This window comes from Phacochoerus africanus, chromosome 16 (genome assembly GCF_016906955.1).
Source record: "Phacochoerus africanus isolate WHEZ1 chromosome 16, ROS_Pafr_v1, whole genome shotgun sequence".
Taxonomy (NCBI): Eukaryota; Metazoa; Chordata; class Mammalia; order Artiodactyla; family Suidae; genus Phacochoerus; species Phacochoerus africanus.
In genome coordinates, this window is record NC_062559.1 from 38,324,795 (window position 1) to 38,337,902 (window position 13,108).

A 13,108-nucleotide genomic window follows, 5' to 3' on the forward strand; every position below is an offset into this window, starting at 1 on the left:
TGTTTTGGCAACAACGGTATTACGAGAAGCTAAAGAAATGACCAGTCAAGAATCTAGAATCTAAGGAGTTCCCGTTGTGGCACAGCGGAAATGAATCCGGCTAGTATCCAGGAGGATGTGGGTTCGATCCCTGGCCTTGCTCAGTGGATTGGGGATCCAGCATTGCCTTGAGCTATGGTGTGGGTTGCAGATGTGGCTGTGGCATAGGCTGGCAGCTATACCTCTGATTGGAGCCTGGGAACTTCCAGGTGCTGAGGGTGCAGCCCTAAAAAGAAAAAAAAAAAAGCTGTTTTTTTTTTTTTTTACTCCTCTCTACTACTGAAGATGGTGTCTGATAGTGCACGCAATGAAAAAGATATGTTTTTATGGGTAATTTTATCTCCATGATCCCTTATTCAATATCCTCTTCCTCATTCATTAAGTATATGAATACTGAGTGGTTACTATATGCCAGGAACCATGTTAGGGGCTCCTAGTGCCTAACTTACAAAGTTCTCTGCAGCTGCTAGTGTGTGGGTGTTATATCCCCTTTAGAGGTTAGAAAATTGTGGCTTAGCTGAAAATAGAGCATCTTAGAATATGTTCAGAGATGAAGGATACCGTTCTTGGCCTCACAGAGCTCACTGACTTGTTAAAAATTACCTGCGAGTATCCTTGCCTGAACCCAAAGTGGCGGCATTCAGCACACCTAATGGCGGTGTCCTCTCTCCAGACACTCCTGAGATTGTGCCTTATTGCAGCGGGAGCCCCTCCTGGCTCCGCAGTTAAGAGCATCTTTGCCGCCCCAAGGCTGTCCTTCAGGGCGAGATAAGCACTGCAATGAAAGTAATGGAGTTAGCTAATTTACAGCAGTCTTCTTGGCTAAAATAAACTATTTAATTTCCTGCTCTTGGAACTGCATCTACTTAGGGGAGATAATGACTCCCACAGCCCATCAGGGTTCCTCAGAGTTATCTGAATGCCCCAAATGAAGCTGTAGCAAATTTTCAACCAGACGCTGGCTTACAAGGCCTTGAGAAATTCAGTCTTGGTAGAACTTGGCATTCTTCCTGCCTGAGGCATCTTTTAATAATCTGGCTGTAGGATAAAATCCTTACTTAATTCATGAGTATGTAAAACATCTCTAGCTCAAAAGTATCTGTAAGTCCACGCTTCCACAGTGTAGTCACAAATGGAAAGGGAAGCTGTAAAATGTTTTTGGTGAAAAATTTCACTCCAGGGGGCCTAATTTTTCTAGACATGGTGGTTGACACCCTCTGACTGTCCACTGGCTGCTGTAACTTATCTAAGGATCTGATACTCTTTTCATTGGAAGCCTACAAGCCATGGGGTTTGCACTTGTTCACGGAGCCGCCTAAGCCCACGGCCGGGTGTGACAGGGTCAAACCTTCATCCTGAGTGAGTGTTCACTATCTCCCCTGCACCCACCCTCTAAGGCAAACACTGTGTTGCCTGCCCTATCCCTGGGCTTTGTTAGGGCTGGGAGAGGCCAAACTGGGGAGATGCTGGTGATTTGTGTCTGACGTAGCCAAGATATATTTGCCAAAGAGAAGAAGGAATAGACATTGAAGGAAAGGGAAAATTAAGGGCAGGAGATGGAAATTGCAGTTTTTTGTTTTTGTTTTTTCTTTTTAGGGCTGCATGTACAGCATATGGAGGTTTCCAGGCTAGGGGTCTAATCGGAGCTGTAGCTGCCAGCCTACACCACAGCCACAGCAACTCAGGATCCGAGCCATGTCTGTGACCTGCCACAGCTTGGGCCAATGCCGGATCCTTAACTCACTGCGAGGCCAGGGATTGAACCCACATCCTCATGGATACGAGTTGGGTTTGTAACCCACTCAGCCACAAAGGTAACTTCCAGAAGCTGCAGTTTTTAAATCTAGTCTCAGAAAGGACAGCCAATACTTTTGCTGTATGCTATTCACTAGAAGTGAGTACCAAGTCCAGCCCATACTGAGGGGAGAGCACAAAAGGGTAGGAACACCTGGAGATGGGGGTCACACGGGCCCATCTCAGAAGGCTGTCAACCCTGCTCCATGCCCTTGCTGAGGTTTGGGTTCTACAGATTTTCCTGAATAGCTGATAAGGAACTGATTCTCATTGGGCTATGGGCCCCCATGTAAAGAAGCTAAAGAAGCTTGGCCTTAGTTCCTCTGAACACTTTTGAACTGTTCATATCATCTCTTAACATTTTTTTTTGGCCATGCCCATGACATGCAGATGTTCCCAGGCTAGAGATCAAACCCAAACCACAGCAGCAACCCAGCCGGGTCCTTAACCTGCTGCACCACAAGGGAACTCCAATTTCTGTTTTTGAGATACGGTCTTTCTCACTGTGATCCCTTCCTACTATTTTCACAAATTGAAGCAAGGAAGAGAAGTGACGTTTACAAAGGTGGATTATAGTATATGGTGGGGGATGCCACAGCGGGTAGGTTTATGGTACAGCATGTAGGTATTCTATATGCTTTAGCTCTTTTAATGCTTGTGACAACTCTATGAGGCAATATCATCAGCCCTGTTTTCCAGATGAGGAAACTGAGGCTCTGAAGTCGAGCATCTCATTTAATGTCACTCAGTTAGTAAGCGGCAGAGCTAGGATTCTTGCTCAAAGCCCATACGTGCCCTGCTGCCTCCGTAAGCAGCAACAGCTTTGCTCTCAGGAGCTCTTCCCTAGATAGAGCAGTAAAGCCTCCTGCCAGATCCTATACATTTTCTGAACCTCAAGTAAAAAGTCAGACATTTCTATTACTCCTAGACCATGGCCTTTCTGCTCCAACATAGGGCTGGAACCATAAACAAACAAACAATGCAGGAAACAAGGTACTTGCCACTTGGCAGTGTAGTTGATTGTTTGAGAGGTGGAGCTTTGGAGTTCTACAGACCCAAGGCTTCAGATGCCAGCTCTGCCTCTTTTCAGCTGTGCAATCACATCAAGTTGCCTAATCTCTCTGACATGGTCCCCAACTGTCAAATGGAATTATTGCGACGATGAGATGGTCCTAATGTATATACAACTCAGAGCTCAGCACACAAAAAGGCCTGAATACCTTCTGAATATCCACCCCACCCCCTCCCCTCAGTATTCCAAATCTCATTCAGTTAATGTGTGTTTGCTTTTGTCCGTCTCTTCTGGGCAAAACCAGTGTCCTGGGCATGTCAGTTTATCTGCCAGTGGAAATTAATGCTTGCATGTCAAGACCCACATTGTAAGTACATTTTGTGCAAAGTGGAGCCCATCCAATCCAGCTGCTCCCAGTAGTTATCACCCAGTGCTCTGTTTCTCCACCTGTTTCTACAGGAAACTCAGAACAGAAGAGTGCCTTACAGGGCTCAGGGGACCCAGAGGCAGTCACAGACAAGTGTTGGCTCCCAATTAAACAATCCAGTAGTTCACTCCTCTTTCTTGGTGGGTGGGGAGAAGTGGCTACGAGAGTCAGTTAATCATGTTCCCCACGTGGAAACATGAAGCCAGGGGGCAGAAGACTGTTCTCCCAGCCCAATACCAGGTGTCTCCTTGCACTTGGCTAGGTTATAACTCATAGTTTCCTTGTTCTTAACACCCCTCTTCTCTCACCACACTCTTCAGCAATTTTAAGAGGGGGTGTTAAGGAAGGCCCCAGGAAGAAGGTGGAGGCATTCACAGACCCTGACTGTGTTCTTTTTTTTAAAATTTTTATTATTTTACAGAATAAAATACATATATTTAAACACAATTACATTCACACAGATTATTATATCATGGATCTTAAGAAATAGATTAAGTGACTCCCTCTGGAGTGGAATGGAAAATATGCTGAGACAAATAGGAAATTTATTCTATATTTTATCCCATTTTGTATGGCTTTCATCTTTACTATTTAGTATTATCTATTATCTACATTTCAATTTTTCTTTAAATATTAGCAATATATTAAAATTGTGTATATTGTGCAACTAAAATTTATAAAGAGGAGTTCCTGTCGTGGCGCAGTGGTTAACAAATCCGACTAGGAACCATGAGGTTGTGGGTTTGGTCCCTGGCCTTGCTCAGTGGGTTAAAGGATCTGGCATTGCTGTGAGCTGTGGTATAGGTTACAGATGGGGCACGGATCCCATGTTGCTGTGGCTCTGGTGCAGGCCTGCGGCTGCAGCTCCGATTGGACCCCTAGCCTGGGAACCTCCATATACCGCAGGAGCGGCCTTAGAAATGGCAAAAAGAAAAAAGTAAAAAAAAATAAAAAATAAATAAATAAATAAATAAAATAAAATTTATAAGGAAGAAAGCCTTATATACCATTAAATATTTTACATCGCATCATAAAAATAATAACTAGTAAGAATAAGAAAAATAATACACCCTCTGAAAATAAGTAAAATATAAAATGCATAAATTGGTTTAAAAACTGTGAACTATATAAATATGTCCTCACAATTTGTTATATCTTATTGATTCGTCAATATAGGCATTACACCATTCTAGGTGATGTGATAAACAAGACATTATACACCTCACATTGTACCATAGAGAGAAATGGTTATTAATAATATAATTGTAGAACTGTATTATTTAATTGTACAGTTGCATTATTTAATTATAGTTATCATAAATTCCTTGATGGAGAGGAAATCAGAATAAGATCTAAGGAGACTTCAGCATTCCACGAATGGTGTCAAATGACCCCCTTCATGGTGGATTATGCACTTATTTACTGTGAGATCTATTTCTTCTCCAGAGATTCCTTGCTTGGATATCAATTGTAGATTTTAGGTTTGCAGTTATTCTGAAGTTTTGATATGAGTCTATATGTATATGAGACTGTTTTATTTATTTATTTTTTCATTTTGTTTTATTACTCAAATGAATTTATCACATCTGTAGTTGTATAATGATCATAACAATCTGATTTCACAGGATTTCCATCCCACAGCCCAGGCACATCCCTCCACCCCCCAAAATGTCTCCTCCAGAGACCATAAGTTTTTTTTTTTTTTTTTTTTGCTATTTCTTGGGCCGCTCCTGCAGCATATGGAGGTTCCCAGGCTAGGGGTCCAATCGGAGCTGTAGCCGCCGGCCTATGCCAGAGCCACAGCAACGCAGGATCCGAGCTGCGTCTGCGACCTACACCACAGCTCACGGCAACGCCGGATTGTTAACCCACTGAACAAGGGCAGGGACCGAACCCGCAACCTCATGGTTCCTAGTCGGATTCGTTAACCACTGCGCCACAACGGGAACTCCTTTTTTTTTTTTCCATAAGTTTTTTAATGTCTGTGAGTCAGCAACTGTTCTGCAAAGATGTTCAGTCTGTCCCTTTTTCAGATTCCACATGTCAGTGGAAGCATTTGATGTTGGTGTCTCATTGTATGGCTGACTTCACTCAGCATGATAATTTCTAGGTCCATCCATGTTGCTAAAAATGCTGGTATTTCATTCCTTTTAATGGCTGAGTAATATTCCATTGTGTATATGTCCCACATCTTCTGGATCCACTCCTCTGTCGATGGACATTTAGGTTGTTTCCATGTCTTGGCTATTGAGAAGAGTGCTGCAATGAACATCAGAGTACATGTGTCTTTGAGAGTCATGGTTTTCTCTGGATAGATGCCCAGGAGTGGGATGGCTGGATCAAATGGTAGTTCTATGTTTAGTTTTCTGAGAAATCTCCATACTGCTTTCCACAGTGGTTGCACCAATTTACAATCCCACCAACAGTGTACTAGGGTTCCTTTTTCTCCACACCCTCGCCAGCACTTATTGTTTGTAGACTTTTGGATGATGGCCCTTCTGGCTGGTGTAAGGTGGTACCTCACAGTGGTTTTGATTTTCATTTCTCTAATGATGAGTGATGTCGAACATCTTTTCATGTGTTCCTCGGCCATCTGTATGTCTTCTTTGGAGAACTGTCTGTTTATTTTTATTTTTATTTTTTTTTTGTCTTTTTGCTGTTTCTTGGGCCACTCTCGTGGCATATGGAGGTTCCCAGGCTAGGGTTCTAATCGGAGCTGTAGCCACCGGCCTACGCCAGAGCCACAGCAATGCGGGATCCGAGCCGCGTCTGCAACCTACACCACAGCTCACGGCAACACCGGATCGTTAACCCACTGAGCAAGGGCAGGGACCGAACCCGCAACCTCATGGTTCCTAGTCGGATTCGTTAACCACTGCGCCACGACAGGAACTCCAGAACTGTCTGTTTAGATCTTCTGCCCATTTTTGGATGGGGTCGTTTGTTTTTTTGGTATGGAGCTGCAGAAGTTGTTTATAAATTTTGGAGATTAATCTCTTGTCAGTCAATTCACTTGCAAAGATTTTCTCCCATTCTGTGGGCTGTCTTTTTGTGTTGTTTAGGGTTTCCTTTGCTGTGCAGAAACTGAAATTTGATTAGATCCCATTTGTTTATTTTTCTTTTTATTGTCAATACTCTGAGAGGTGGATCTGAGAAGATGTTGCTGTCATTTATGTCAGAGAATGTTTGGCCTATGTTTTCCTCTAGGAGTTTTATAGTGCCTGGCCTTATATCTAGGTCTTTAATCCATTTGGAGTTTATTTTTGTGTATGGTGTTAGGGAGTGTTCTAATTTCATTCTTTTCCAGTGGCTGTCCAGTTTTCCCAGCACCACTTATTGAACAAGCTGTCCTTTCTCCATTGTATATTCTTGCCTCCTTTGTCATAGATGAGTTGGCTGTAGGTGCGTGGGTTTAATTCTGGGCTTTCTATCCTGTTCCACTGATCCATATTTCTGTGTTTGTGCCAGTACCATGCAGTTTTGATGACTGTTGCTTTGTAGTATAGTCTGAAGTCCCGGAGCCTGATTCTTCCAGCTCCATTTTTCTTTTTCAGGATGTCTTTGGCTATTCTGGGTCTTTTGTGCTTCCAAACAAACTTTAAAATATTTTGTTCAAGTTCTGTGAAAAATGTCCTTGGTAATTTGATAGGGATTGCATTGAATCTGTAGATTGCCTTAGGTAGTATAGTCATTTTGATAATATTAACTCTTCCAATCCACGAGCATGGTATATCTTTCAATCTGTTTGTGTCATCTTTGATTTCATTCTTCAGTGCCTTGTAGTTTTCAGAGTACAGGTCTTTTGTTTCTTTAGGAAGGTTTACTCCTAGGTATTTTATTCTTTTGGATGCGATGATAAATGGGATTGCTTCCCTAATTTCCTTTTCTGCTTTTTCATTGTTAGTATAGAGAAACGCTGTCGATTTCTGTGTATTGATTTTGTATCCTGAGACTTTGCCAAATTCGTGGATGAGCTCTAACAGTTTTCTGGTAGAGTCTTTAGGATTCTCTAGGTATAGTATCATGTCATCTTCAAAGAGCGATAGTTTTACTTCTTCCTTTCCAATTTGGATTCCTTTTATTTCTTTTACTTCTCTGATTGCTGTGGCTAGGACTTCCAGAACTATGTTGAAGAGTAGTGGTGAGAGCAGACATCCTTGTCTTGTTCCTGATCTCAGCAGGAATTCTTTCAGCTTTTCACCATTGAGAATGATGTTCGCTGTGGGTTTGTCATATATGGCCTTTATTATGTTGAGGCAGGTTCCCGCTGTGCCCACTTTCTGAAGGGTTTTTATCAGAAATGGGGGTTGGATTTTGTCAAAGGCTTTTTCCGCATCTATTGAGAGGATCATATAGTTTTTAGTCTTCAGTTTGTTAATGTGGTATAGCACACTGACGGATTTGCGGATATTGAAGAACCCTTGCATCCCTGGGATAAATCCCACTTGATCATGATGTACAATCCTTTTAATGTATTGTTGGATGCGGTTTGCTAGTGTTTTGTTGAGGATTTTTGCATCGATGTTCATCAGTGAAATTGGCCTATATTTTTCTTTTTTTTGTGGAGTCTTTGTCTGGTTTTGGTACCAGGGTGATGGTGGCCTCATAGAATGAGTTTGGGAGTATCCCTTCCTCTGCAATTTTTTGAAATAGTTTCAGAAGGAGAGGTGTTAGCTCTTCTCTAAATGTTTGATAGAATTCACCTGTGAAGCCATCTGGTCCTGGACTTCTGTTTGTTGGAAGTTTTTAAATCACAGTTTCAATTTCACTTCTTGTGATGGGTCCATTCATCTTTTCTATTTCATCTTGGTTTAGTCTTGGAAGATTGTACTTCCCTAAGAATTTTCCATTTCTTCTAGGTTTTCCATTTTATTGGCATATAGTTGCATATAGTAGTCTCTTATGATCCTTTGTATTTCTTTGATGTCCGTTGTTACTTCTCCTTTTTCATTTCTAATTTTATTGATTTGAGTCCTCTCTCTTTTTTTCCTGATACGTCTGGCTAGGGGTTTATCAATTTTGTTGATCTTCTCAAAGAACCAGCTTTTTGTTTCATCAATCTTTTCTGTGGTTTTCTTTGTTTCTATTTCTTTGATTTCTGCTCTGATCTTTATAATTTCTTTCCTCCTACTAACTTTAGGTCTTGTCTGTTCTTCTCTCTCGAGCTGCTTTAGATGTAAAGTTAGCTTGTTTATTTGGGCTTTTTCTTGTTTCCTGAGGTGGGCTTGTATTGCTATAAACTTTCCTCTTAGCATGGGTTTTGCTGCATCCCATAGGTTTTGGAGTGTTGTATCTTCGTTGTCATTTGCTGCCAGGTATTTTATAATTTTCTCTTTGATTTCTTCAGTGATCCATTGGTTGTTTAGTAGCATGTTGTTGAGTCTCCACGTGTTTGTGTTTTTTGCAGTTTTTTTCTTGTTGTTGATTTCCAGTCATATAGCGTTGTGGTTGGAAAAGATGCTTGATATGATTTCAATTTTCTTAAAGTTACTGAGGTTGGATTTGTAGCCCAGGATATGATCAATCTTAGAGAATGTTCCATGTGCACTTGAGAAGAATGTGTATTCTGTTGCTTTTGGAGGAAATGTCCTATAAATATCTATTAAGTCCATCTGGTTTAATGCTTCATTCAGGGCCTGCGTTTCCTGATTGATTTTCTGTCTGGTTGATCTGTCCATTGCTGTAAGTGGGGTGTTAAAGTCCCCCACTATGATTGTGTTATTGTCGATTTCTCCTTTTAAGGTTGTTAGCAGTTGCCTTATATATTGTGGTAAACCTGTGTTGGGTGTGTAGATATTTAAAATTGTTATATCATCTTCTTGGATTGATCCTTTGATCATTATGTAATGTCCTTCTTTGTCCCTTTAAAGTAGTCTTCATTTTAGTCTATTTTGTCTGCTATGATTATTGCTACTCTTGCTTTCTTTTGATCCCCGTTTGCATGAAATATTTTCTTCCATCCTCTCACTTTCAATTTGTATGTGTCCCTAGAAGTGAAGTGGGTCTGTTGAAGACAGCATATATATGGGTCTTGTTTTTGTATCCATTCAGCCAGTCCATGTCTTTTGGTTGTGGCGTTTAGTCCATTCACATTTAAGGTAATTATTGATATATATGTTCTTATTGCCATTTTATTAATTACTTTGGATTTGTTTTTGCTGCTCTTTTTTCCTTTCCTTCTCCTCTTGTTCTTTTCTGCTGAGAGAAGTTCCTTTAGTATTTGTTGTAAGGCTGGTTTAGTGTTGCTGAATTCTCTCAGCTTTTGCTTATCTGTGAAGGTTTTGATTTCTCCTTCAAATCTGAATGAGAGCCTTGCTGGGTAGAGCAATCTTGGTGGGAGGTTTTTTCCTTTCATCACATTGACTATATCATGCCACTCCCTTATGGCCTGCAGAGTTTTAGCTGAAAAATCTGCTGATAGCCTTATGGGGTTCCCTTGTATGTTATTTGTTTCTTTTCCCTAGCTGCTTTCAAGATTTTCTCTTTGTCTTTAATTTTGGTCAGTTTGATTAGTATGTGTCTCGGGGTATTCCTCCTTGGATTTATTTTCTGTGGTACTCATGCTTCCTGGGTTTGAGTGAGTGATTCCTTCCCCATGTTAGGGAAATTTTTGGCTATTATTTCTTGGAATATATTTTCTGTCTCCTTCTCTCTCTCTTCTCCTTCTGGCACCCCTATAATACAGATGTTGGTGCATTTAACGTTGTCCCAGAGTTCTCTGAGACTCTCTTCATTTGTTTTCAATCTTTTTTCTCTTTTCTGTTCTGCATCCGTAATTTCCACTAATCTGTCCTCCATCTCACTTTGTTCTTCTGCCTCCTGTATTCTGCTGTTAGCTGCTTCTAGTGAATTTTTTATTTCAGTTATTGTATTTTGCATCTCTTCTTGTTTAAGTATATCTTGTATCTCTTTGCTCGGTGTTTCCTATAAGTTATCCATCTTTGCCTCCAGTTTATTTCCAATGTCTTGCATCATCTTCAGCATCAACAGTCTAAAGTCTTTTTCCTGGATGCTGAGAATCTCCTCATGGCTTAGCTTATTTTCTGGGGTTTTTTCTTTCTCCCTCATCTGAGTTATAGTTCTCTGTCTTCTCATTTTTATAGGGTTTTGGTGTGGTGCCCTTTTTACATATAATAGAGTTGTAGCCTCTCTTACTTCTGGTGTCTGCCCCCCTTGTGGCTGAAGTCAGTATGGGGGCTTGCTGTAGGCTTCCTGATGGGAGGGGCTGATGCCTGCCCACTGGTAGGTGGAGCCGATTCTAATCCCTCTGGTGGGTGGGGCTTAGTCTCTGCATGGGATTAGAGGCAGCTGTGTGCCTGAGGGGTCTTTAGGTGGCCTGTTTACTGAGGGGTGGGGCTGCGATCCCACCTGGATTGTTGTTTTCCCTGGGGCTACTCAGCAGCTGACTGACGGGTGGGGCAAGATTTTCCCAAAATGGCCACCTCCAGAGAAAGGCAGCTGCTGAATATTCCGAGAGTTTGCCTTCAATGTCCTTCCCTCAGGACAAGCCACATTCACCCCTGTTTTCCCAGGATGTCCTCCAAGAACTGTAGTCAGGTTTGACCCAGATTCCTATGGAGACCTTGCTCTGCCCTGGGACCCAGTGCACGTGAAAGTCCGTATGCGCCTTTTAAGAATGGGGTCTCCGTTTCCCCCAGTCCTGTGGAGCTCCTGCACACAAGCCCCACTGGCCTTCAATGCTAGATGCTCCAAGGGCTCTTTCTCCCAGTGCCAGATCCCCACACGTGAGAGTTTGATGTGGGGCTCAGAACTCTTACTCCTGTAGGTGAGTCTCTGTGAACCAGTTAGTTTTCAGTCTGTGGAGCTTCCCACCTGGGAGGTATAGGGTTGTTTATATTGTGAAATTGCCCCTCCTACCTCTTGATGTGGCCTCCTCTTTTTCTTCTGGAGTAGGGTATCTTTTTTAAGGTTTCTGGTCCATTTGGGTGGAGATTGCTCAGCCTTTAGTTGTGAATTTTGCTGTTTTTAGGAGAGAAGTTGAGCTCCAGCCCTTCTATTCCGCCATCTTAATACACTCTCCTCCTATGTTCTTGACAAGAACCCAGAGCTAGGGAGTTCCCAACATGGCTCAGCAGAAATGAATCTGACTAGCATTCACGAGGACACATATTCAATTCCTGGCCTTGTTCAGTGGGTTGAGGATCCGGTGTTATCGTGAGCTATGGTGTAGATCATAGACGCAGTTTGATCTGGTGTTGCTGTGGCTGTGGCATAGGCTGGCAGCGACAGCTCTGATTTGATCCTAGCCTGGGAACCCCCATATTCCACAGGTGTGGCCCTGAAATTAGAGAGAAAGAAAGGAAGAAAGGAAGAAAGAAAGTAAAAGAACCCAGAGCTAAAATCTGTGGTTACAATGCCTTCCTCACTGTACTACTGGTTTAAGCAAGGTCCTTGCCTCGTCCTGCCTGTGCCATCTTATCATCTGGCCCACCACTCGGAGACAATGTGTAACTCTTTGTCTTAGAATATTCATATTTCACCCTCTCCCCAGCTGACATGTAGGATCAATGTGATTCCAAAGCCTCTCTGTTCTTCTGATGCTGGACATAGAGAAGGGACCCAAGAGTCAAGATACTCAGCATGTGACAGATGCTCAGTGCTGACAGTGGGGAGTGCTGGCAAATGTCTCTCATTTCTCTGGATGATGCTTTTCCTACCCTTGTCGTAGGATGTGGGTGGTTACGTATAGGAAAGGTGCTGAAGGTGGGAGTGGAACATGATATGTGGTATGGGATGATAGAGGAGGAAAAAATTTTCCTCTTTTTTTTTTGTCTTTTTTTGCCATTTCTAGGGCCGCTCCCGCGGCATATGGAGGTTCCCAGGCTAGGGGTCGAGTCGGAGCTGTAGCCTCCGGCCTATGCCAGAGCCACAGCAACACGGGATCCGAGCCGTGTCTGCAACCTACACCACAGCTCACGGCAACGCCGGATCGTTAACCCACTGAGCAAGGGCAGGGACTGAACTCGAAACCTCATGGTTCCTAGTCGGATTCGTTAACCACTATGCCACGACGGGAACTCCTTCCTCTTTTTTTTTTTTATGAAAAAATAATGTAAAAGCTTTGTTCAGAATGCCTGAGAGCTTGGGCTGTACATACCTTGCCTCAGTTACCCTGGGATCCAGCCAGAACTAAGGCATCAATAAAATTGCCTATGATTTGGTGATTTTCCTACAATTTTGTGACTCGGTGTTATTTTACATTACGTGAGGAAGCCCAAAGGGCCATGCCTTCTTAATAACCCTGAAATCACCCCCATCTTTGATGGATGGTTTCTTGTGATCTGTGTGGCCTTCCCTACGTGCAGCTCCACTCACCACTGTGAAATGTGACACCTCTCCCATTACTCGTGCCCCACATTGCACAGCAGACATCCCTTGGCTAAAAGCATGACTCACAAGATATTCCCCAGAAACTGCTCTGTGTGTCTGTAATTTGGTCCCCGTCTGGTCACTTTACCACTTTTCTGACTCTATTTTTCTTACTTGTCCTCATTGGTTTTTCTTGTTCTGTTTGGGTCTCAACATTTTTGTTCCTTAGTAGCTTAGGAACAACTTTAGCTTAGGCAACCACTTTTTCTTTTCATTTATTTTCCCATTCACTCTGAGAGTTTAAACCAATATCATGTGATGAAGCTTACAAGTCTGTGTCTCCAGGTAGAACTTTCTCTGGAGCCCCATACTCTGTGTCCAGCACAGATTTTCCTTGAATGTCCCAAAGGCTCCTCAAACTTAACCCGTCTAAAGCTAAATCAATTCCTGACCCCAGCCCACTAAGTGCCTCTCTTGATTTTCCTAGTTACTAGGAGATGTCCCCA